Here is a 25173-nt window from a genome sequence, read left to right as displayed (position 1 = left end):
TACAGTTACATTTCCTATATTACTTTTGACTTCATCGGTTAATTATATGCTATAAGCATCAATATCATGTTACGATATACATTTCATTCCTACGTTACATGATATGCTTGTAAATATGGCCTATACATAATTTTTATTCAAATTTGCGCTCTCTCAGGGTCAACCAAAATGATGATTAATGTTTCTATTCCTTTCTGTAGTTAAAGGATCGGAAGGGGCAATTTACATTATAAATGTATTTTAAAAACGTGCACTGCATTTTATTGATACGATTATGTGTTTAAATATACATACTTATTGTGATGACTTTTAACAGCTAGAATTCCAGGGGAACTTTGCGTACCATATTACTGAGCGTTGTGATTGGTTAATATATGTGTGCAGCTGCATGCAGGTGTGTGTGACTGGGATACCAGTTGGTGCAGCTTCCAGGCTATGAGTGTGTATTGGACTGCCCTGAACGGGTCCTCCAGTTGTACTGCGGATGGAATGTACAATCCTATCGTATTTGTACTTGACAGAGTCAGTCTAGCAAGGCTGAATGTAAATGATCTCAGCAGAGTGGTAAGGAAGCAGACACAAGACTAGTGATGCGCTGGTGTGAAATGTAGGCGATGGGCTATATCCTATGTGTGTGCACAAGCAATGCGCATGACTGCCATAGATATGTTGTCTCGTTAAGCAGAAAGCTGTAGAGGCGGCTAAGGAGGCATGCCTGGTCAGGTGGAGATGGAAAAAAGAGCAACTGCCTGCAACCTCCCTATTAGTTCTACGTAATTACTTAAGCAGAGACCAAACGGATATTTAATTGCGTTTAGTCAGGTACCTTGGTTTGTACCAATTACTTGTTTTTATTTTTTCAAATTTCATACGTATTTAGTGCAGAAAAATATACACATTCAAATTGCAACATTTACTACATATATATACATTTCAAACGAAACAAATACACTGCAACACATCTGAACAACAGTTAAATTATAAATAATACAAAAATACACTTCTTATTTTCTTATTTCAGAAGAAAATCAATTTCACAATTAGTCACAAGACTACGCCAAATGCAAAGGAACATCAACAGAATTAGTCTCCTTTAATCTTAGTGTATATGCAATATACAGGTTCCCGAACTCTCATCAGGGCCTTATGAACAATCTGTGTGGGATGTGAAAGAGACATTGACAATAATCAACTTAGGATGAGAGCCATATAACTCTTGTTTATCTTGTGCCATCTATTAAATCATACCTGTATTTTGGGTCAGGGGAGAAGCGAATTGTTCTCAAAATTACGGCTGTGCACAGCGTTTTCCTTCGCGTAAGCCGTGTACCCATAAAAGGGGTTGTCCCTAAGTAAAGAAACAACCATATCTATGAATATACTTTTGTACAGCTAAGGGAGTTTTTAATTAATAAATGCAAAATCGGAGAGTGACATACCTCTTTATTATTGTGTTATGTGGAGAAGCTGCGTACAGGCTGGATGCGCCTGGGTGGAATAGTGCAAAGGACGGCGTATGTGCATGTTTGGGTGGCATTAGGGCCAGATATGCGCTCCCCTTGGGAATCAGCGAGAAGCAGTTGTAACTAGGAGAGTGATGGGGTGTGTGATATGTACATATGCAGGCACCAGGGGTCCAGTTTGTTCTTTAACCCCTTCCATGCGGCCGCGATTCCCCTGGTGTGCTGTAAACAACACGAACAGGGGCGGGCCGTGACGAACCCCAGCCGTCATCAGCACACGAGCACCGTAGTGCATGACGGCTGGGGTTCGTCATCAGCATGGAAGGGGTTAAAAGCTCCTGTTGTGACACGCTTGAAGGAATAGCTCACAACACTTCCTCTGTGAAAATCACCATGAAACCACTGGAAGGGTGCAGTCCTATGCACGTCCTTTTCAAACTTTCGATAAGAGGAAGGTATGTTTATGTTATATAGAAAACAAAGGTTGCTTCGTTTGTGTTCTTTGCCCTGTGACAAATGTACTATTTGATCGAACAGAATGGGACAGCCCTCCGCTCCTCGCCTTCTTGCCTCCTGTTTTTGACTGTGTGCTGAACTTCGTTTTTGCTGGTTTTAGGATTCAGGGCTCAGTGATAGGTGCATGTGCTCTGTGTCTAAAATGTGATGGCATTTGGTTCCTCCATGATTGGCATATTTGATTTAGCAGCGAGTCCCTCGTACAGTGCACTGTTGTGTGCCCAGGGCCCGTAAATCAAATGCTGCTAGTGGGCCGGCAGCACTGATTGTACCTCCATACATAAGTAGCCCTTCAAACATGGCTTACGCCTGCCACTGCAGAACCTGTGTTCACCGTTTTTAATTGCCTTGTCCACCTGGCAAGCGCACCTACTTGTGAGGCCCAAACCTTCCCTTTTATTACATTTAAGGCAATGGTTCCCAAACTTTTGACTCCTGAGGACCCCCATTGAGTCACCACTGAAATCCGGGGACCCCCCAAGCAATTTGTAGGATTTAAATTTCAAACATCAAAACAGTAATTTGAAAAAAATAAACACACCTGTGCACACAAAAAAATACTCGTATTACTAAGGATTTTAGGGGCATATTTACAAGCCCCTATCGCCAAAGGAACGTCACCTTTTGCGATGTTACTGCGGCGATATGGGCTTCTGTACAAGGCAGCGTTAAGCCACTCAACGTGGTTTCACGCTGCCTTGTAAATAAGGCCCCTTTTCACCCAATGCTTAGAGTGAAAGGGTGGGCAGTGGGTGGTGGAGTGGTCGTTTCACCACAACACCCATTGATTTTGACGACGCCCCCTATTTACAAGGGCAGCATAAATGGGAGGCAGTGCCAAAATTAAGACTAGGGAAAACCTGGTCTTAACTTGGCAAAACAAGGAGAAATGCTTTATTTCTCCTCGTTTATGCTTTTTCCATGTGTGCTGCCTCGTGCAGCACACATGGAAAAAGCAAAATGCCTTGGATTGTTTATGTTCACATAAACAATCTTTGAAAAAAAATGACATTTTGTAACTTCCATGTGTGCTGAAATAAGTAGCACACATAGAAGTGACAAAATGGCACTTCAAGATTGTTTATGTGCAGGGAGGGGGACCTGCCTGTACATAAACAATCTTCCCCTGCACGCAGACACCCTTGCACTACGGTGCAAGGGTGCCTACGTTGGCGCTACACTGCTAAGTGTAGTGTCAGCGCAGGGAAAACACAGGGCTGCGCCATATTCTTGTAAATATGGGGCAGCCTTGCATCTCTGAAGTGGCGGAGCATGTCGTTAAGTCAAGGAAGCTAACAACACGCTCCTCCACTTCTGTTGTAGATTTCCCCCAGAGTATTTTATATTGAAAGAATTTGCAAAAAACTAAAAATTTTAATGGGAGGGCTGGTGCTGTATCTCGGTGACTAACTTTTAAATGGTTGATTTTATTTAGCAGTACGAGGCTCCTACTCCTGCTCCTGCCAGGGCCAAACTAGAAACCCAAAGCAGCCCTGGCAAATGTTTTCAGACCAGTCCCCATACAGTTTAAAGTGTGTAAGAGACATTATTCTTTAAGCTGTGAACGTGTTTAACCTTGAATCTGCACTACAGCTATTTTGCACGGTAAACACTGTTTTAACTTGTTTGTGCATGCTGTCACATAGCGCTCGTCCAGTTTAAGGTCCAGCGATACTGCACTCTGATTTGTTAGTCGCCAGCCAATCAGTGAGGAGCCAGTTCTGCCCCCCAGGAATTTAATGCACCCTGCAGCGTGGACGTGCAGCGGGAGCACAACTGGCTTGCCAAAGGCCAAGCCGTGTGCGCCCGTCCACGCCGGGACGTCGCCAGGAACTCTGTTCCACTATTTCCCAAAAAAGAGTCTATTCACTTGAAACTTTGGTCGCTTTGCAAGGTGAGGCAGCATGTGGGGATCACAGTTGGGCCCAGAGGTTTTCCCCACTCATTGTAGTTAGTGTACCTTTGGGACTAGCCCCTGCTTGCGTTCCTCAGACTCTGACCCCAATGCCAAGACCTATTCTATTCTCAGCCAAAACTGCCGCTCCCTGACTAAACATTACGCTGAGGTGTTCGATCTCCTTCAGGAATGGTCCCCGAGGTCTCATTTTTAACAGACCTGGCTTTCTGAGGATTCTGTGACCATACTAGCCCTGGCCCTCCCAGCTGAATATGTAATGAGTTGCCTAAATAGAACGACAGGGAGAGGGGTGGTATCGCAATTATAAACAAAGTAGTCTATACCTGTAGTCTCGTCCCCAAAGACATCCCTGACTGTGAGAGTGCACTTTTTAAAATCGCGCTGACAGCTAATTTCATGCTCTCTGGGCTACTGATTTACCGCCCAACGGGTCCATCAAAAACCTTTAGAGAAACCCTGGCTAATGCTATCTCCACATTAGCTCTTCAGACAGCCAACTTCAATGTCATAGCTGATCTGAATCTCCATCTAGAGTTGCAGTTGACCCCTGACATTCTCAGCTTTCTTGGGGACATGGCAGCTTGCCAATTGGTCCAGGGATCAACAGACAGTGCAGGTCATCTTCTTGAACCGATTTTCTCAAATCTCCTATCCCTGGAGGTGCTTACACCCCTCCCCTTGCACTGGACAGACCACTCTCTCATTTCTATGCAGCTATCGCTAGCCGGCCCCAAACTACAGCTACACCGCAACCCCACACTCAAATGCCCCTGGCATAACATGTATCATGCCGCCTTCCTGGCAGCTTTAAGTACTCAGCTCCCAGAAAGGTCCGCTAATATTGAAGAGGCCAATGTGCACTTTCGGGGGTGGGTTACCCAAGCGCTGGATACCTGTATTCCGCTTAAACCCACTCACTCAAAAAGTGCATGGGCTACCATGTGGTTTGATGAGTCTCTGACCCTAGCCAGGAAAAACTGCAAGGTCTTAGAGCGAGCCTGGAGTTGATCCTATGACCCCCTGGCTAAAGCACAGTATAGAAGTGCGAATAAGGCCTACCACAAATTGGTCCGCAAGAATAGGGCAGCACAGTACACCAACCTGATCACCGCTAGCGATAACCCTACTAAAACCATCTTCTCCCTTCTGAAGGACCAGGTAAAGCCCCCCTCTGCCTCAGACAGCACCATATCTTCTAATCTGCAATGCCAAGTACTGGCCAAAATCTTTTCTGGAGAAGGAGGAACGCATTTTCACCCAGGTGATACCCCTCTTGGCATGGGTAGGGACGTGTCTGTGGGCCCTGAGACCTTTTTGCTTGCCTCACTCCCCCCTTTCTCCCATCAATCTATTGAAGCACTGTTTGTCAAAGTAAAATCAGGGTCGCCTGATGACCCCATGAAACCCCACCCTTTCAAAAAATTTTAACAGTGTCTCCTACCTGAATGCTTGAAGCTAATTAATCTATTCCTATCCTCGGCGGTGGTCCATAAGCCCTGGAAGCACGCCAAGGTAGTTCCCCTACTCAAAAAACCTACACTAGAGGTGTCCAAGCTAGAAAACTTCCAACCAATCTTGCTGCTCCCATTCCTGTCCATAATCACGGAATCACATGTTAATTCGATCTTGACTCATTACTTGGAAGCAAATTCAATACCAGACATATCTCAAAACGGGTTCAGACCTCTGCATAGTTCCGAGTCTGCTTTGCGAGCAGTCATAGAACAGCTAAGGACTTCCTTGGATGCAGGCAGAACTACAGCAATAATTCTGCGGGATCTGAGTGCGGCCTTTGACACGGTCTCCCATGAGATCCTGCTCCAATGTCTTGAGGAGTTAGGTGTCAAGGGCAAAACCCTCTCCTAGTTATCATCCGTCCTAGACAGTTTGGCCTTCCAAGTTACTGCCCCTCCTTTTCTCTCCTGTACTCACCTATTATGCTGTGGGGCAGTAGCGGCCCGTGGTAGGAATGCTGATGGGCGCTGATGTGGGGTGGGGGAGGGGCAGGATGGGGGTGGTAAACTACAGTTAACGGCCGATTAGAGGTAAGTAAACATATAAATAAATTAAACGAATTTCGTTGTGCGCGCTGCATCGCATTTGACCTCTAATCATCCGTAATCTGTAGTTTGCTACCCCTCACTCTACTCCCCGCCTCACGTCTGCCCCTACGTCAGCGCCCAGCAGCACTCCCACCACGGGCTGCTACTGCTTTGGGGTGCCCCAGGGGTCAGCATTGAGCCCTACTGTTTTCAACTTCTGAGTGAGATCGTTGGCTCTGCTGGCCAAGGCCTGAAGCATCTCCTGATGTCATACGCAGATGACACCCAGCTGGTGATAGCCCTCTCCAACATTCCCAGCCAGGACGCTGCAAATTTTCAACAGGATCTAACAGACATCTCGGTGTGGATGGCCGCAAATTACTTGCTGCTAAATTCAGCCAAATCCGAGATCCTCCTAGTAGGCAGGGATTCCCATCCCTGGGGCAATGAGTGGTGGCCTCCTGCTCTTGGAGTGCCCCCCCCATACCCAGACCTGTGGTGAAGAACCTAGGTATAACGATGGACAATGATCTCCCCTTTGAGGCCCACGCCAAATCAGTAGCAGGGAAATGTTTCGGACTATTGCATGGCCTAAAGCCAATACTAGGTCTCTTTGACTCTCAAACTCGGCAGCTAATCATTCAATCAACAATCATGGCCAGATTGGACTACTGTCATGTGCTACTACTGGGTGCCAAAAAATCTGTGATCAAAAGGCTGCAGTGCTATCAGAATGCTGTTGCTTGTGCTATCTTCCTAAACACTGTCATATCTCCAAACTCCTCGGCCGCATACATTGGCTACCTCTAGAACAAAGAGTGCACTTCAAAACGCTGTGTATTACCCACAAGATCCTTCTGGGCACCGACCCAAGAATCCTGAGTGATCTATTTTCCTACTATGCACCCACACAAGCGTTGTTCTTGGCAGATTTGCTCCTGGCCAGAATCCCTCGGATACAGAAGGCCAGAGTAGATGGTCGATCCGTCAAACTGTTGGCTCCCGTCCTTTGGAACTCCCTCCTTCTTCACATCCGCATCAGCCCTGACTACCTGACTTTCAGAAGGAGGGTTAGGACCTGGCTTTTCTCCCACTGTTAATCTTCTTTCTCTCGTCCCTTCTTGCTGTGTTCAAACTTATTTCTGAAACGCCCCGATGCTGGGGCAGCCATGTACTTTACAAATACTGTAGCATAACATACTGTGCACACACCAAGTGCAGTGAGTGAACCTGACCACTACAAAGGGGGCTTTGGGAGGCTCTCCCCCCAAAACAATATAAGAAACAATGGTGCAGTCTACAACACATTTATCATTATATAACAATTGTATTAGCTTTTAAAGACTAGTAAATGAAGACCTTACTATGCACCAGGATACAACAATCTTTGTTGGGGTTCTTCAATGTTTCCCTTATTATCACACTCCAACAGTGCCTCTCATCTCTCCATAGCTCCCCTGTCACATGTATTTCATTTGTTTTGTACCATCTCTCATACCATTGTAGGATGTCAGAGCAGTTTACATCAGACACATATAGGTACAATGAATCATACTTGTAAATCAGTGTATAGAAAGTGTTGCATAAGGCAAAAGGGACTACAATGTATAGGATTCACATGTAATTCATACTGGTAGGTATTTCTAAAGAGTGCTTGGTCTGGAGCAGCATAAACTGAGGATTCAGAGCATAGCCCAGTGGTAAGCACTGACTTTAACTATAGAAATGCATTTCCACCCAAATACACATTTTTAGCCGCATCAGGATAATGAAATACTGGGAAAAATCATAAGTTACTAACTTGTACCATGCAGTTTGCTAGCAGCTCTTTGATAACTGTTTATAGGTCATTGTGCTAGATTACGACTGTCACTTATGAACTGCACAGTAACAAAAGAATCTGTGAAAAAAGCAGTAACCCACTGACCTATGCACATAAAATTCTGTGTTTTAAAATGCGTGGTACACGTTCTTTGCAGTGGGCATATTAACCAACCTCTGTGCTAGATTAGATAAGTCAAAGCTGCCACAGGACAAATCTCTCATCTTTCTCCAGCAGGTACATTACTCACTGACGTTATCTTGACACTTTAATTGTTGCTCAAAACTGCTAATTACACAAGAAACTTTACAGCACTTTTGAAACTACAGCCTGAGGACCCCCTGAGAATGTGTCAAGGATCCCTGGGGGTCCGTGGACCCCAGTTTAGGAAATACTGCATTTAAGGCACCCCTAAGGAAGGTAACCCCATGGGCAGGGTGCAGTGTATTTAAAAGGTAGGATATGTGGGTTTGAGATTTACGTGTCTTGTAGCAAAAAACTGCTACATTCGTTTTCCCTACAGCAAGGCCTATCTCTCCTATATGTTAACAATGGAGCTGCCTTGTAATACATTTACAAGTGTATCTTCCAAATGGGGATGGATAGAAAATTGAAGTTTGGTATCTCTGGGCTTGCAATTTAAAAACACATCTTTAAGTGAAGTTGGTTTTAAAATTGTAGGTCGAAAAATGCCACTTTTAGAAAGTTGGCATTTTCATACTTGCACCATTCTGTGCCTCTGCCTGTCCCTAAAGTAATCTTCTGGGCCAAATGACAGTTGTTTTTTTTTATTAACTCTAGACAGTAAAACACAAAGGGAGCTGAGGTGTGCCCTGCTTATACTGAACGGTACAAAAAGGGGTGGTGATGGACGGAGCCTCTGAATCAATCAAACACTCACACCCAGCCATGGTGAATCCATCACCATTCTTTAGCCCACTCTGCCACCCCTGTTCAGACATGGCTATATGCAACTCAGTCTGACCCTGTGCCTCATGGGAACAGTCCAGCCCGAACTGCCAAGCCATGTCTTCCCTGGACTGGAAACAAGCTTCCGAGGACCGGTTTCTGGCATTCCAGCCGTCTTCAGCCTGGCTTGCTTGAATCCAGTGACAAAGTGAGCAAGGGACTCACGTCTGAGCATACCCTGCCACTCTTATGGTGGCCAAAATCGGAACAAAAGGGGGTGGTGATGGACGGAGCCTCTGAATCAATCAAACACTCACACCCAGTCAAAAGATCTGGGTTTAATCCATCACCGTTCTTTAGCCCACTCTGCCACCCCAGTTCAGACATGGCTATATGCAAATCAGTCTGACCCTGTGCCGCATGGGAACAGTCCAGCCCGAACTGCCAAGCCATGTCATCCCTGGACCGGAAACAAGCTTCTGAGGACCGGTTTCTGGCATTCCAGCCGTCTTCAGCCCGGCTTGCTTGAATCCAGTGGCAAAGCGAGCAAGGGACTCACGTCTGAGCATACCCTGCCACACTTATGGTGGCCAAAAAGCGGCACAAAAGGGGATGGTGATGGACGGAGCCTCTGAATCAATCAAACACTCATACCCAGTCAAAAGGTCTGGGTTTAATCCATCACCGTTCTTTAGCCCACTCTGTCACCCTAGTTCAGACATGGCTATATGCAACTCAGTCTGACCCTGTGCCTCATGGGAACAGTCCAGCCCGAACTGCCAAGCCATGTCTTCCCTGGACCAGAAACAAGCTTCCGAGGGCTGGTTTCTGGCATTCCAGCCGTCTTCAGCCCGGCTTGCTTGAATCCAGTGGCAAAGTGAGCAAGGGACTCATGTCTGAGCATACCCTGCCACACGTATGGTGGCCAAAAGCGGTACAAAAGGGGGTGGTGATGGACGGAGCCTCTGAATCAATCAAACACTCACACCCAGTCAAAAGATCTGGGTTTAATCCATCACCGTTCTTTAGCCCACTCTGCCACCCCAGTTCAGACATGGCTATATGCTACTCAGTCTGACCCTGTGCCTCATGGGAACAGTCCAGCCCGAACTGCCAAGCCATGTCTTCCCTGGACCGGAAACAAGCTTCCGAGGACCGGTTTCTGGCATTCCAGCCGTCTTCAGCCCGGCTTGCTTGAATCCAGTGGCAAAGTGAGCAAGGGACTCACGTCTGAGCATACCCTGCCACACTTATGGTGGCCAAAATCGGTACAAAAGGGGGTGGTGATGGACGGAGCCTCTGAATCAATCAAACACTCACACCCAGTCAAAAGATCTGGGTTTAATCCATCACCGTTCCTTAGCCCACTCTGCCACCCCAGTTCTGACATGGCTATATGCAACTCAGTCTGACCCTGTGCCTCATGGGAACAGTCCAGCCTGAACTGCCAAGCCATGTCTTCCCCTGACCGGAAACAAGCATCCGAGGACCGGTTTCTGGCATTCCAGCCGTCTTCAGCCCGGCTTGCTTGAATCCAGTGGCAAAGTGAGCAAGGGACTCACGTCTGAGCATACCCTGCCACACTTATGGTGGCCAAAATCGGTACAAAAGGGGATGGTGATGGATGGAGCCTCTGAATCAATCAAACACTCACACCTAGTCAAAAGATCTGGGTTTAATCGATCACCGTTCTTTGCCCACTCTGCCACCCCAGTTCAGACATGGCTATATGCAACTCAGTCTGACCCTGTGCCTCATGGGAACAGTCCAGCCCGAACTGCGAAGCCATGTCTTCCCTGGACCGGAAACAAGCTTACGAGGACCGGTTTCTGGCATTCCAGCCGCCTTCAGCCCAGCTTGCTTGAATCCAGTGGCAAAGTGAGCAAGAAACTCACGTCTGAGCATACCCTGCCACACTTATGGTGGCCAAAAGCGGTACAAAAGGGGGTGGTGATGGACGGAGCCTCTGAATCAATCAAACACTCACACCCAGTCAAAAGGTCTGGGTTTAATCCATCACCGTTCTTTAGCCCACTCTGCCACCCTAGTTCAGACATGGCTATATGCAACTGAGTCTGACCCTGTGCCTCATGGGAACAGTCCAGCCCGAACTGCCAAGCCATGTCTTCCCTGGACCAGAAACAAGCTTCCGAGGACCGGTTTCCGGCATTCCAGCCATCTTCAGCCCGGCTTGCTTGAATCCAGTGGCAAAGTGAGCAAGGGACTCACGTCTGAGCATACCCTGCCACACGTATGGTGGCCAAAAGCGGTAGAAAAGGGGGTGGTGATGAACGGAGCCTCTGAATCAATCAAACACTCACACCCAGTCAAAAGATCTGGGTTTAATCCATCACCGTTCTTTAGCCCACTCTGCCACCCCAGTTCAGACATGGCAATATGCAACTCAGTCTGACCCTGTGCCTCATGGGAACAGTCCAGCCTGAACTGCCAAGCCATGTCTTCCCTGGACCGGAAACAAGCTTCCGAGGACCGGTTTCTGGCATTCCAGCCGTCTTCAGCCCGGCTTGCTTGAATCCAGTGGCAAAGTGAGCAAGGGGCTCACGTCTGAGCATACCCTGCCACACTTATGGTGGACAAAATCGGTACAAAAGGGGGTGGTGATGGACGGAGCCTCTGAATCAATCAAACACTCACACCCAGTCAAAAGATCTGGGTTTAATCCATCACCGTTCTTTAGCCCACTCTGCCACCCCAGTTCAGACATGGCAATATGCAACTCAGTCTGACCCTGTGCCTCATGGGAACAGTCCAGCCTGAACTGCCAAGCCATGTCTTCCCTGGACCGGAAACAAGCTTCCGAGGACCGGTTTCTGGCATTCCAGCCGTCTTCAGCCCGGCTTGCTTGAATCCAGTGGCAAAGTGAGCAAGGGACTCACGTCTGAGCATACCCTGCCACACTTATGGTGGCCAAAATCGGTACAAAAGGGGGTGGTGATGGACGGAGCCTCTGAATCAATCAAACACTCACACCCAGTCAAAAGATCTGGGTTTAATCCATCACCGTTCTTTAGCCCACTCTGCCACCCCAGTTCAGACATGGCTATATGCAACTCAGTCTGACCCTGTGCCTCATGGGAACAGTGCAGCCCGAACTGCCAAGCCATGCCTGCCCTGGACCGGAAACAAGCTTCCGAGGACCGGTTTCTGGCGGTTATGGATTAAACCCAGATCCCGGTCCTTGGAAGCTTGTTTCCGGTCCTGGGCAGGCATGGCTTGGCAGTTCGGGCTGCACTGTTCCCATGAGGCACAGGGTCAGACTGATTTGCATATAGCCATGTCTGAACTGGGGTGGCAGAGTGGGCTAAAGAACGGTGATTGATTTAACCCAGATCTTTTGACTGGGTGTGAGTGTTTCATTGGTTCAGATGCTCCGTCCATTACCACCCCCTTTTGTACTGCTTATCCTGAAGGCCCATCACCAGGCGGATGGGTCATACTGAGCTAAACTGGTGGAAGGATAACAAAGGCACCCACAGCCCCTGCGGTGTGTGGGGGTAGCTTCTGGGGCCCCCTCAGCACAGTACCCTGTAGTGACATTCCTGACTGAGTCCGGAGGGGGTCCCTCAATGTGGTTTGCACGGGGGACCACCTCAAGTTTCATTGCGCTAGTGAGACCTGGGCGAGGCGGCAGGACATTGTGAGAGAGAGCATTTCCTCTCCACTGTGGTTACCACTGATTGATGTCATAACTAAGCCTAGGTGGAGTTCACTGAACTCCGCAAAGTGCAAAAATGAATTTGCAAGTGGCGGAGTGCGGTAGATAAATGCTGTTCGCTGTGATTTTCAGTGCCAGGTGCTTGTCCGCACTGTGCAATCATTGCGAACTGCACCATGCACAGCGCAAGTGGGCGCTGCTTCCTTTCTGATGATCAAGTAGATTTTTACTCGCACAGTAACAAAAGAATCTGCGAAAAAAGCAGTAACCCACTGACCTATGCACATAAAATTCTGTGTTTTAAAATGCGTGGTACACGTTCTTTGCAGTAGGCATATTAACCAACCTCTGTGCTAGATTAGATAAGTCAAAGCTGCCACAGGACAAATCTCTCATCTTTCTCCAGCAGGTACATTACTCACTGACGTTATCTTGACACTTTTATTGTTGCTCAAAACTGCTAATTACACAAGAAACTTTACAGCACTTTTGAAACTACAGCCTGAGGACCCCCTGAGAATGTGTCAAGGATCCCTGGGGGTCCGTGGACCCCAGTTTAGGAAATACTGCATTTAAGGCACCCCTAAGGAAGGTAACCCCATGGGCAGGGTGCAGTGTATTTAAAAGGTAGGATATGTGGGTTTGAGATTTACGTGTCTTGTAGCAAAAAACTGCTACATTCGTTTTCCCTACAGCAAGGCCTATCTCTCCTATATGTTAACAATGGAGCTGCCTTGTAATACATTTACAAGTGTATCTTCCAAATGGGGATGGATAGAAAATTGAAGTTTGGTATCTCTGGGCTTGCAATTTAAAAACACATCTTTAAGTGAAGTTGGTTTTAAAATTGTAGGTCGAAAAATGCCACTTTTAGAAAGTTGGCATTTTCATACTTGCACCATTCTGTGCCTCTGCCTGTCCCTAAAGTAATCTTCTGGGCCAAATGACAGTTGTTTTTTTTTATTAACTCTAGACAGTAAAACACAAAGGGAGCTGAGGTGTGCCCTGCTTATACTGAACGGTACAAAAAGGGGATGGTGATGGACGGAGCCTCTGAATTAATCAAACACTCACACCCAAACATGGTGAATCCATCACCATTCTTTAGCCCACTCTGCCACCCCTGTTCAGACATGGCTATGTGCAACTCAGTCTGACCCTGTGCCTCATGGGAACAGTCCAGCCCGAACTGCCAAGCCATGTCTTCCCTGGACTGGAAACAAGCTTCCGAGGACCGGTTTCTGGCATTCCAGCCGTCTTCAGCCCGGCTTGCTTGAATCCAGTGACAAAGTGAGCAAGGGACTCACGTCTGAGCATACCCTGCCACTCTTATGGTGGCCAAAATCGGTACAAAAGGGGGTGGTGATGGACGGAGCCTCTGAATCAATCAAACACTCACACCCAGTCAAAAGATCTGGGTTTAATCCATCACCGTTCTTTAGCCCACTCTGCCACCCCAGTTCAGACATGGCTATATGCAACTCAGTCTGACCCTGTGCCTCATGTGAACAGTCCAGCCCGAACTGCCAAGCCATGTCTTCCCTGGACCAGAAACAAGCTTCCGAGGGCTGGTTTCTGGCATTCCAGCCGTCTTCAGCCCGGCTTGCTTGAATCCAGTGGCAAAGTGAGCAAGGGACTCACGTCTGAGCATACCCTGCCACACGTATGGTGGCCAAAAGCGGTACAAAAGGGGGTGGTGATGGACGGAGCCTCTGAATCAATCAAACACTCACACCCAGTCAAAAGATCTGGGTTTAATCCATCACCGTTCTTTAGCCCACTCTGCCACCCCAGTTCAGACATGGCTATATGCTACTCAGTCTGACCCTGTGCCTCATGGGAACAGTCCAGCCCGAACTGCCAAGTCATGTCTTCCCTGGACCGGAAACAAGCTTCCGAGGACCGGTTTCTGGCATTCCAGCCGTCTTCAGCCCGGCTTGCTTGAATCCAGTGGCAAAGTGAGCAAGGGACTCACGTCTGAGCATACCCTGCCACACTTATGGTGGACAAAATCGGTACAAAAGGGGGTGGTGATGGACGGAGCCTCTGAATCAATCAAACACTCACACCCAGTCAAAAGATCTGGGTTTAATCCATCACCGTTCCTTAGCCCACTCTGCCACCCCAGTTCTGACATGGCTATATGCAACTCAGTCTGACCCTGTGCCTCATGGGAACAGTCCAGCCTGAACTGCCAAGCCATGTCTTCCCTGGACCGGAAACAAGCTTCCGAGGACCGGTTTCTGGCATTCCAGCCGTCTTCAGCCCGGCTTGCTTGAATCCAGTGGCAAAGTGAGCAAGGGACTCACGTCTGAGCATACCCTGCCACACTTATGGTGGCCAAAATCGGTACAAAAGGGGATGGTGATGGATGGAGCCTCTGAATCAATCAAACACTCACACCTAGTCAAAAGATCTGGGTTTAATCGATCACTGTTCTTTGCCCACTCTGCCACCCCAGTTCAGACATGGCTATATGCAACTCAGTCTGACCCTGTGCCTCATGGGAACAGTCCAGCCCGAACTGCGAAGCCATGTCTTCCCTGGACCGGAAACAAGCTTACGAGGACCGGTTTCTGGCATTCCAGCCGCCTTCAGCCCAGCTTGCTTGAATCCAGTGGCAAAGTGAGCAAGAAACTCACGTCTGAGCATACCCTGCCACACTTATGGTGGCCAAAAGCGGTACAAAAGGGGGTGGTGATGGACGGAGCCTCTGAATCAATCAAACACTCACACCCAGTCAAAAGGTCTGGGTTTAATCCATCACCGTTCTTTAGCCCACTCTGCCACCCTAGTTCAGACATGGCTATATGCAACTGAGTCTGACCCTGTGCCTCATGGGAACAGTCCAGCCCGAACTGCCAAGCCATGTCTTCCCTGGACCAGAAACAAGCTTCCGAGGACCGGTTTCCGGCATTCCAGCCATCTTCAGCCCGGCTTGCTTGAATCCAGTGGCAAAGTGAGCAAGGGACTCACGTCTGAGCATACCCTGCCACACGTATGGTGGCCAAAAGCGGTAGAAAAGGGGGTGGTGATGGACGGAGCCTCTGAATCAATCAAACACTCACACCCAGTCAATAGATCTGGGTTTAATCCATCACCGTTCTTAAGCCCACTCTGCCACCCCAGTTCAGACATGGCTATATGCAACTCAGTCTGACCCTGTCCCTCATGGGAACAGTCCAGCCCGAACTGCCAAGCCATGTCTTCCCTGGACCGGAAACAAGCTTCCGAGGACCGGTTTCTGGCATTCCAGCCGTCTTCAGCCCGGCTTGCTTGAATCCAGTGGCAAAGTGAGCAAGGGGCTCACGTCTGAGCATACCCTGCCACACTTATGGTGGACAAAATCGGTACAAAAGGGGGTGGTGATGGACGGAGCCTCTGAATCAATCAAACACTCACACCCAGTCAAAAGATCTGGGTTTAATCCATCACCGTTCTTTAGCCCACTCTGCACCCCAGTTCAGACATGGCAATATGCAACTCAGTCTGACCCTGTGCCTCATGGGAACAGTCCAGCCTGAACGGCCAAGCCATGTCTTCCCTGGACCGGAAACAAGCTTCCGAGGACCGGTTTCTGGCATTCCAGCCGTCTTCAGCCCGGCTTGCTTGAATCCAGTGGCAAAGTGAGCAAGGGACTCACGTCTGAGCATACCCTGCCACACTTATGGTGGCCAAAATCGGTACAAAAGTGGGTGGTGATGGACGGAGCCTCTGAATCAATCAAACACTCACACCCAGTCAAAAGATCTGGGTTTAATCCATCACCGTTCTTTAGCCCACTCTGCCACCCCAGTTCAGACATGGCTATATGCAACTCAGTCTGACCCTGTGCCTCATGGGAACAGTGCAGCCCGAACTGCCAAGCCATGCCTGCCCTGGACCGGAAACAAGCTTCCGAGGACCGGTTTCTGGCGGTTATGGATTAAACTCAGATCCCGGTCCTTGGAAGCTTGTTTCCGGTCCTGGGCAGGCATGGCTTGGCAGTTCGGGCTGCACTGTTCCCATGAGGCACAGGGTCAGACTGATTTGCATATAGACATGTCTGAACTGGGGTGGCAGAGTGGGCTAAAGAACGGTGATTGATTTAACCCAGATCTTTTGACTGGGTGTGAGTGTTTCATTGGTTCAGATGCTCCGTCCATTACCACCCCCTTTTGTACTGCTTATCCTGAAGGCCCATCACCAGGCGGATGGGTCATACTGAGCTAAACTGGTGGAAGGATAACAAAGGCACCCACAGCCCCTGCGGTGTGTGGGGGTAGCTTCTGGGGCCCCCTCAGCACAGTACCCTGTAGTGACATTCCTGACTGAGTCCGGAGGGGGTCCCTCAATGTGGTTTGCACGGGGGACCACCTCAAGTTTCATTGCGCTAGTGAGACCTGGGCGAGGCGGCAGGACATTGTGAGAGAGAGCATTTCCTCTCCACTGTGGTTACCACTGATTGATGTCATAACTAAGCCTAGGTGGAGTTCACTGAACTCCGCAAAGTGCAAAAATGAATTTGCAAGTGGCGGAGTGCGGTAGATAAATGCTGTTCGCTGTGATTTTCAGTGCCAGGTGCTTGTCCGCACTGTGCAATCATTGCGAACTGCACCATGCACAGCGCAAGTGGGCGCTGCTTCCTTTCTGATGATCAAGTAGATTTTTACTCGAGGGGCAGCTTTCTCAACATGAATGGAGGCTTTCTCAACATGAATGGAGGCTTTCTCAACGTGAATGGACGGTTTCTCAACGTGAGCTGTCACGAGCATACGAGACCACTTGCAATGAGCAATCTGACCGCCCGATTTGAGTAATCTCGCCGGGAGGTTGATTTTCCACGCTCGCACTTGCCACCTTGATGTTTACAATTGCGAGCGAGGAAAAATCTCGCAGGGAGGTGGATTTTTCTTGCTTGTGCTTGCCAACTCAACGTAGATGAATGCGAGCGAGGGAAAAAATTCTACTACGTGGAGCATGGTTTTTCGGAATTCCGTGAGTTTGGCGTGACGCGGAGTGCAGAAAACTATGAAAACTCCGCGAGTGGAGTTTACCTTCCAGACTTAGTCATGTGAATATTAGGATTTTAATCTGGTTGTTCAGTATAGAGTCTTCCTATAGAAGTCAAGAAACAAAAAATAGGATTATACCATCAAGAACAGGTGTCTTGGATGTTCGCCGTCACAAGTGGCAAGATGTCGGATGCGACTGCATCCGAGTGAGCAGCTGAACAGCACCTCGCTGGTTCCTCGCTTTCCACCACCTGGCGGGTAGTATCTACCTTGCTTTCCTGAGATTTCTTCTGCCTGGAGTACGCCTGGAGGCTGGAGTATAGTAGACTGTTTCGGTTTGTGAACCGGACTGCTCCTGGACTTACAGCGCTACCATCGTCGACTATTGCTGGCTGGCTGGTGTTTTTCTGCCTGTAACTTGGAGCGGCTTGCGGACTGGGTCACGGGACCGCTTCGAGCGGATCTTTGCCTTCGGGAAGAGGAGGTGGTGTCGGAGACTCGCATAGTGAACCCGCTGAAGAGCAGGGCTTGGAGAAGGCAGAGGTCGGTAATGGCTCCAAAAAAAACGAATCTAGGCATACAGGCGAAAGTATCTAAACTGAAGACTCGAGCAGCCACAGCGGCAATGGAAGGAGCTACAGACATTGCAGGCTTACAAAGTGCTAATGGAACGCTGACCATTGAGGCTGAACCGGAGTTAACCACCACGGGTAACATTTTAACATCGGCGCCTGCATCAATAACAGTGAATTCTGGGACTTGTAAGTCTGGAGCCATCCCGAAGATACCGGGTATGTTTAAAGAAATAAATAAAACAAATGTAACAAATAATGTACAGCAACTTTTAGATGAAGCCATTCCCACACAGGGCTTTAATTGTAAAGGCATTGAAGGCACTGATTTTTTGGCTAAATTTGGTGAGAATTTCCTCATAGTACCCCAGCCAGGAGCCGAAGTGGTAATGTCTGAGTCTCAATCTGAGCAGGATGTGGGAGAACATAATTCTAGTGCTGGTTTTACGCAGGAAGGTACGAGGATTCACCCTAGCTCTGCTTTGAGCCTACACGTGGATTTACCTGAAACTATTAGAGATACAGACTTGAATGACTCAGCAGGAACATTTTACTCAATGTCTGATCTATCTAACACCTTAGGATCTGGAGAGTCTGGAGGGGGAATGGAGAGATGATATAAGTATAACTAGTTTAACAAGTTCGGCCAGCTAGAGGATGGTGAGAATGAAGGAGAAGGGGAGAATGACGATTCACCATCTAGCAGAATAGAGTGGGGAGCAGAAGAAAACACTGTTCGCAAAACTGTTAAATCTGGACCGGATAATGGCAGCCCCACTCTTTTACAAGCGGAAGCAGAAGGAATAAATACTTATGGCTCCCCAGATTTAACCCACTTCGCCGAATTTTGAACAGACTTAGGGGGCGAGAATCAGGCTCCGGAAAACACTTTAAGTGCTGTTTACCAAGTTATGCTTCAACATCGTGAGGAGACAAAAGCTGAGAACCAGCGCACACTAGGAGCAGTGCGAAGGCTACAAAATAACCTCCGGCGTGTAGTTAAAACCTGTAATGAAATAGCAACCAGAGTGGGGGAGGCAGAAGGAAGGATTTCTGTAATTGAAGACGAAATAAATCAACAAAAAACACAGATTTCTTCCTTTGAGACATTGCGCGAAGATATAAATTGGAAGCTTGTCGATTTTGAAAATAGAGCCAGGCGGAACAATTTGCGTGTTTTGGGCATACCAGAAGGAAGTGAAGGGTCTAATATCAGGCAATATATTGTTGAGCTTTTTACAGAAGCTTTCCCTGAAGTAACCCAGTGGCAGTGGGATATGGAACTGCAAAGAGCTCATCGATTTCCTTTTCAGTAGAAAAATACTAAAGGGGCTGCAAATTTAAAACTAAGAGCCATATTGATTTGTCTAAATAACTTTCTTGCTCGCAAAGTACTCTATGATTTGGCTAGGACTGATAGAAAGCGAAAGGGGAAGGGGGTTGAGTTCTTCGTCCGTCTGGACTATTGTCATGCTACGGTTCAACAACGCTAGCAATTTCGCCAACTTATACCCCCTTTCCAGGCCAAAGGAGCACAAGCATTTCTGCTTAACCCCTCGAAGTTGAAGATCATTCATAAAGGGAAATCTTACTACTTGACCACGGAGAGTGCAGCGAAAGAACTCTTGCGGCTATTTAATAGATATGGACTGAATTATTATACTTGAGCAGATAATTATGAGCAGATCTTATTGACTTCATTGTGCAGATTTGTTGTCTGGTTTCATTTTCTCTTTCTTTTTTTTTGGAGTAATATTCTGCTAAGGGTGATATTCTAAGGTGGTGGGAAGCGAACAGCGAGATGCATTATGCTTCTCTTTCCATTATTTTCAGGGGCTTTTCAGTCCCTTTGCCCTCTTTGGGTGGTGTCCTGGGTGGGTGAGGGTGGGGGGTGGGGGGGCACTGGTGGGGGGTGGGGGGTGGGGGTGGAATGGTGGTGGGGTAAGTAAGGACAGAACAAGCTGTTCTAATATCAGTAAATCCTTTAATGTGTTTAGTGTATATTTTTTTGCTATGAAGATGCCAGTTGTTAATGGGGAGAAAGTCGCATTTCTAGGTCTATCACTAACTAACCAGTTGAGGATTCCAAGATGGGTAAACTAAGGATATGTTCATGGAACATTTGTGGGCTGAATAATAGGAAGAAAAGAGGGATACTATCACAGATACTTCAGAATATGAAGGTAGATATATTGTGTTTACAGGAAACGCATATAACCTGGAATGATAGACAAACTTTTAATGATTTAGGTATGCAAATGGTGGCTTGCACGCGACAAGGTACTACTGCAAGGGGAGTAGCAATTCTGATCAAAAGAGGATAGGGAACTGCAAACGCATTAAAACGGATTTATATGGCAGATGGATAATATGTGAAATTTCCATGGCGCGTAATTCCTGGACTATTTGTTCGATCTATGGTCCTAATTTGGATGATCCTGAAATGTTGCATTTTCTTAGTTTAGAGCTTGCAGGGTGGCCAGATCCCCCTGATATTATGTGGAGATTTTAACATTCACCTTGAGGGCAACTTTGATATTACATCAGAAACGATTTATGCAGGGAGAAAAAAAGCGGATCTATAAAGCTATAAGAGGGCTTATAAAGGAATATGGGCTGGTGGATGTTGGATTTGTTAAACGTACCGCTGCTCCAGGATATACTTTTTTCTCCGCCCCACATCAGAAATTCGTTTGCCTCGATTATTTTTTTGTTTCCTCCCGGCTTATTAGGGGTATACGGTATGAGACATTTCCAAAGATCATATCTGACCATAATCCTATATTGATAGAAACTAACAGAGCTCAGGATGTTTTGTCTAAGGGGTCCTCTTGGACATTTGAGCGCAAATTGTTGGCAGATTCTTTATATATTGAATACATGGAGAAATGGATTACAGATTTTTTTTAATTTAATCGAGGCTCTGCTTCTACTCAAGTAATTTGGGATGCTTTTAAAGCCGGAATTCGGGGGGAGAATTTTTCTTACTCAATTAATAAGCAAAGAGAATCGCGGGATATATTAACATCTTATTACACAAAATTACACGAATGTGAAGCTAGATTAGTAACAGCCATTATGCTTAATCAAAATACTGAACAAATCAAATCAAGTCTGGCTATACATAAATCAAGGCTCTACGAGTTTTTCGCTAGGAAACTGGCAGAACAGATAGCAGTTTTCCGCTCACAAGTATATGAGGTAGGCGAGAGTGCTGGTCGTATTTTAGCCTAAAAGATCAGGCAAAAAGAAACTTTCAACTGTGTTGATAGAATACAGGATGAGAATGGACACATTTTTGAAAATAGTGGTAGAGGTTTTTCGACAATATTATATCAAATTGTATAATGATGAAGGAACAACTTACTTGTCTGAGGATTTTTTGAATTTTTGCGGAAGTGGGAGCATTTCTAAAATCACCCTAGCACAGGCGGAAGATCTAGATGCTGATATTACTTGGGAAGAGGTAGAAACGTCTATCCTGTCTCTAGCAACTGGAAAGGCAATGGGGCCAGATGGCATCTCGCTGGAATTTTTTAGAATATTTCGCCACCAGTTGAAAAAAGAAATGCTCAAAACTTTTCAAGAAGCACAGAAAGGTAACGCACCGGTATCTTGGCAGCAACTAACTATTATGGCTTTTTTGAAAAAAGACAAGTCTCCTCTTTTACCAGCCTCTTATAGGCCCATATCCTTAATCAATGCGGATAGTAAAATATACTCAAAGATTTTAGCCAATAGACTTTCTGGTATAATTTCATCAATTGTCTCATGTTTTCTACATGGTTTTATTCCCAATCGGAGCAAAAGCACTGCATGACTTTTGGATCAACTTTGCTTAGGAACAAATACAACAGCTCCACTTTTAAAAAAGGTCAGCAGCCTACCTCCACAGCCTGGAGTATCACAGTGGGATGGTCTGCATGACCAGGTGTCTCAGCACAATATACCTAATACAACTTTAGCATTAACACTTACCATTATTGTGGACAAGATGCCAGATCTCACGTACCATGCTCGCCTCCAGCTCTACCCTGTGACGAATGGGAAAGGGTGGGATCTATAGCTAAGAATGCCTCGAGCAGTGCCATTGGCCTACTGTGGATATCATCAGAAACTCCCATGGTATTGAATGGCTTTAGAATGTGCTTCACATTTCATAAAGTTGATTTATTGCTTAGCTTCTGGCTCCACTGCGAGGTGGGGCAGGCAGCGTGGGACAGGCCGCCCAGGCTCAAATAGATTGGTATGCTTAGAGATCTGAGGTGGTATCTCCAAATAAATTGATATATTTAATATTTTTTACAGAAAAAGTGTAAGACTTTCAGATGGGTGCAGCCCCATAGCCTTAAAGCAGAAACCACCCCTGCTTGCATTTCTTTTTTCTATTACATACATAACAATAAAAGATGACATTTGTAGAAACCATTTTGACTGGCATGCATTGCAATAAATTACAGGCCTTGCTCTATTTTCTGTGCACAAGGTGCATGGGTGTGGTGGTGGGAATCAGTGCACAGCTCAGGAGCAGAGACAGTAGCTTTCATGTCTGCAAACATCAATTGTATTTAACAATGCAAGGTCAGATTGGAACCATCAATTACCGGAAACTAAACTGGAAACCAAATAACAAACGACTGGCCAGTGATTTAGCACAAAAACTGGCTATTGAAAGCTTCCAGGAAAAACCGGCTACATCAATAATTGATCAATGGACAAGCTTTATATCCAAGTTACTTAACCAAAATGTTAACCGCATTGAATCTAGAGACAGATATGTAACTCGGACAGAAAAAAAGGTAACAAATATCAACCTTCCTTAAGTGGTACAGAAACGGAAACGGACTCGAAATAAACTGAGGAAAGAACTGACAAAGTTTCCCAATAAAGAAGAAACGAAAGCTAATTTAAAGGAGTTAAACCAAAACCTGAGGAAATTAATCTGGAACGAAAAAACCGAAGCTAACAAGGACCGTTGGACTCGAAACTTTAATGCCTGTAATCAAGGAAACTCAAGGGAGTTTTGGAAGATGATAAACAGCTTAACAAGAACGGATAAAGCTGTAGTTTCATCAGTACTGACTGAGACTGAATGGGTGAAATTTCTGGAGCACCACCGAAACCCGGATTGCAGGAAAATTGGAATCAAAGTCAACTATGTATGGAAGTAAACTTTAAATCCAAAGCAAGAAATTGACCTTGAAATTACCCAAGCACAAGTCGCCAAGCTAATAAAAAAACAAAAAGATGGAGCACCAGGTCGGAGCATTATTCCCTTTGCCCTGTATAAGGAGGATCCAGACACATGGGCAGAAGATCTTGCCAAAGTTTTCAAAGAAGTTGTCCGGAAAGGGGTGATACCTGAAACCTGGAGAGGGTCCCTAATATCCCCCATCTAAAAAAAGGAGATTGGGCCTTGCCTGAGAACTATCGTTTAATAACCTTACAGGACACTGATGCAAAACTGTTTGCAGGAATTTTGCTGACAATTTTATCTGACTGGGCAAAGGACAACTGCATTCTTCCGCCTAACCAAACCGGTTTCATTAAAGGCCTAGGAACAGCTACTAACGTCTTAGCTCTATCTGTTTTAATCGACAAGGCAATTTCAAAAAGATAACCTTTGCATTTATGCTTTGTTGATTTTAAATCAGCGTTTGATTGTGTGGATAGAGAACGATTGTGGGAAAAACTATGTATACAAGGGGTTCCACCTTTGTTATTACACCTGATTTGTCTCCTGCATACATATACTTGGGTCAGAGTATGTATCGGGGAATAGACAGTCACTTACCAAGGAAATACCAATGTCAGGTGGACTGAAGCGAGGGTGTGTATTGGCTCTTTTATTATTTAACCTGTTTTTAGCTGATTTGACGGAATCCTTGAACAACATAAATGCTCACCCACCTAAGCTTGCCGATAAAAACATATCAAATCTACTCTATGCAGACAATGTCGTTCTCTTAAGTAATACAAAGGTGAGCTTACAACATTTAATATCACGCACATTGGAGTACGCCACAGAAAATAAGATGGTAATAAATGAAACTAAATCTAAAGTTATGGTCATCACAAAAAACTCAAGACGGAAATACAATTCCAAATGGTTTCTGGGAAAGGAGAACTTGGAACAAGTTATAACCTATAGATATCTGGGAGTCATATTTAATGACAATGGCAACTTTACCCCTCAGAAACTTGATGTCATTAGGAAAGCAAATGCTTTAACAGCTGCGTTTGGGATTATTCCAAAGTCAACGAGTAACCTAACTTATCAACCTCTCCTTAAGGTGATATCTGCCAAAATATTACCATCTCTAACTTGCGGCAGTGAGGCTCTAAATGGAAAAGATGCAATTATCATTAACAATGCTATTTCAAAAACTTTTAGATCTCTTTTCCACCTTCCAAAAAACGTGTCGCAAGCACAAGTAGTTTAGTCTGCCCTGTTCCCATGATGCACTGGGCCAGGGACAGACTGATTTGCATATAGCCAGGTTCTGAGCTGGGATGGGGCAGTGAGATAAATAACGGTGATGGATCAAGCCCTGATCTTTGGACTGGGTAAGAGTGGTCTGCTTAATTCAGACACTCTGTTCATCACCACCCCCTTTTCTAAATCGTTTTTGGCCACTATAGGTGTGGCAGGGTATACTCAGACATGAGTCCCTTTCTCACTGCTCCATCAGGATTCAAGCAAGCCGGGCCGAAGATGGCTGAAATGCCAGAAACCGGTCCCCGGTAGCTTGTCTCCTTTCTGGTGAAGAATTGGCTTGGTAGTTTAGTCTGCCCTGTTCCCATGATGCACTGGGCCAGGGACAGACTGATTTGCATATAGCCAGGTTCTGAGCTGGGATGGGGCAGTGAGATAAATAACGGTGATGGATCAAGCCCTGATCTTTGGACTGGGTAAGAGTGGTCTGCTTAATTCAGACACTCTGTTCATCACCACCCCCTTTTCTAAATCGTTTTTGGCCACTATAGGTGTGGCAGGGTATACTCAGACATGAGTCCCTTTCTCACTGCTCCATCAGGATTCAAACAAGCCGGGCCGAAGAAGGCTGAAATGCCAGAAACCGGTCCCCGGTAGCTTGTCTCCTTTCTGGTGAAGAATTGGCTTGGTAGTTTAGTCTGCCCTGTTCCCATGATGCACTGGGCCAGGGACAGACTGATTTGCAGATAGCCAGGTTCTGAGCTGGGATGGGGCAGTGAGATAAATAACGGTGATGGATCAAGCCCTGATCTTTGGACTGGGTAA

General features: G+C 46.5%; 1 protein-coding gene across 2 annotated transcripts in view; it reads right to left on the bottom strand.

The window, feature by feature from the left end:
• The window catches only part of PKIA (cAMP-dependent protein kinase inhibitor alpha), a 251488-nt gene that overhangs the window by 118937 nt on the left and 107378 nt on the right, over nt 1-25173 (bottom strand). Inside the window, exon 1 of one of the 2 annotated variants that reach the window (XM_086965912.1) lies at nt 1249-1318. The exons of the other annotated variant lie outside the window; for it this stretch is intronic. The gene's annotated coding sequence lies outside the window, so the exon portion shown is untranslated. Of the gene's footprint in view, nt 1-1248; nt 1319-25173 lie in introns of those variants that run through there. 2 annotated transcript variants of the gene reach the window in all.

The sequence above is a fragment of the Lissotriton vulgaris genome, chromosome 4_1, assembly GCF_964263255.1.
Source record: "Lissotriton vulgaris chromosome 4_1, aLisVul1.2, whole genome shotgun sequence".
Lineage (NCBI taxonomy): Eukaryota > Metazoa > Chordata > Amphibia > Caudata > Salamandridae > Lissotriton > Lissotriton vulgaris.
This window is presented reverse-complemented; position numbering and strand designations above follow the sequence as displayed.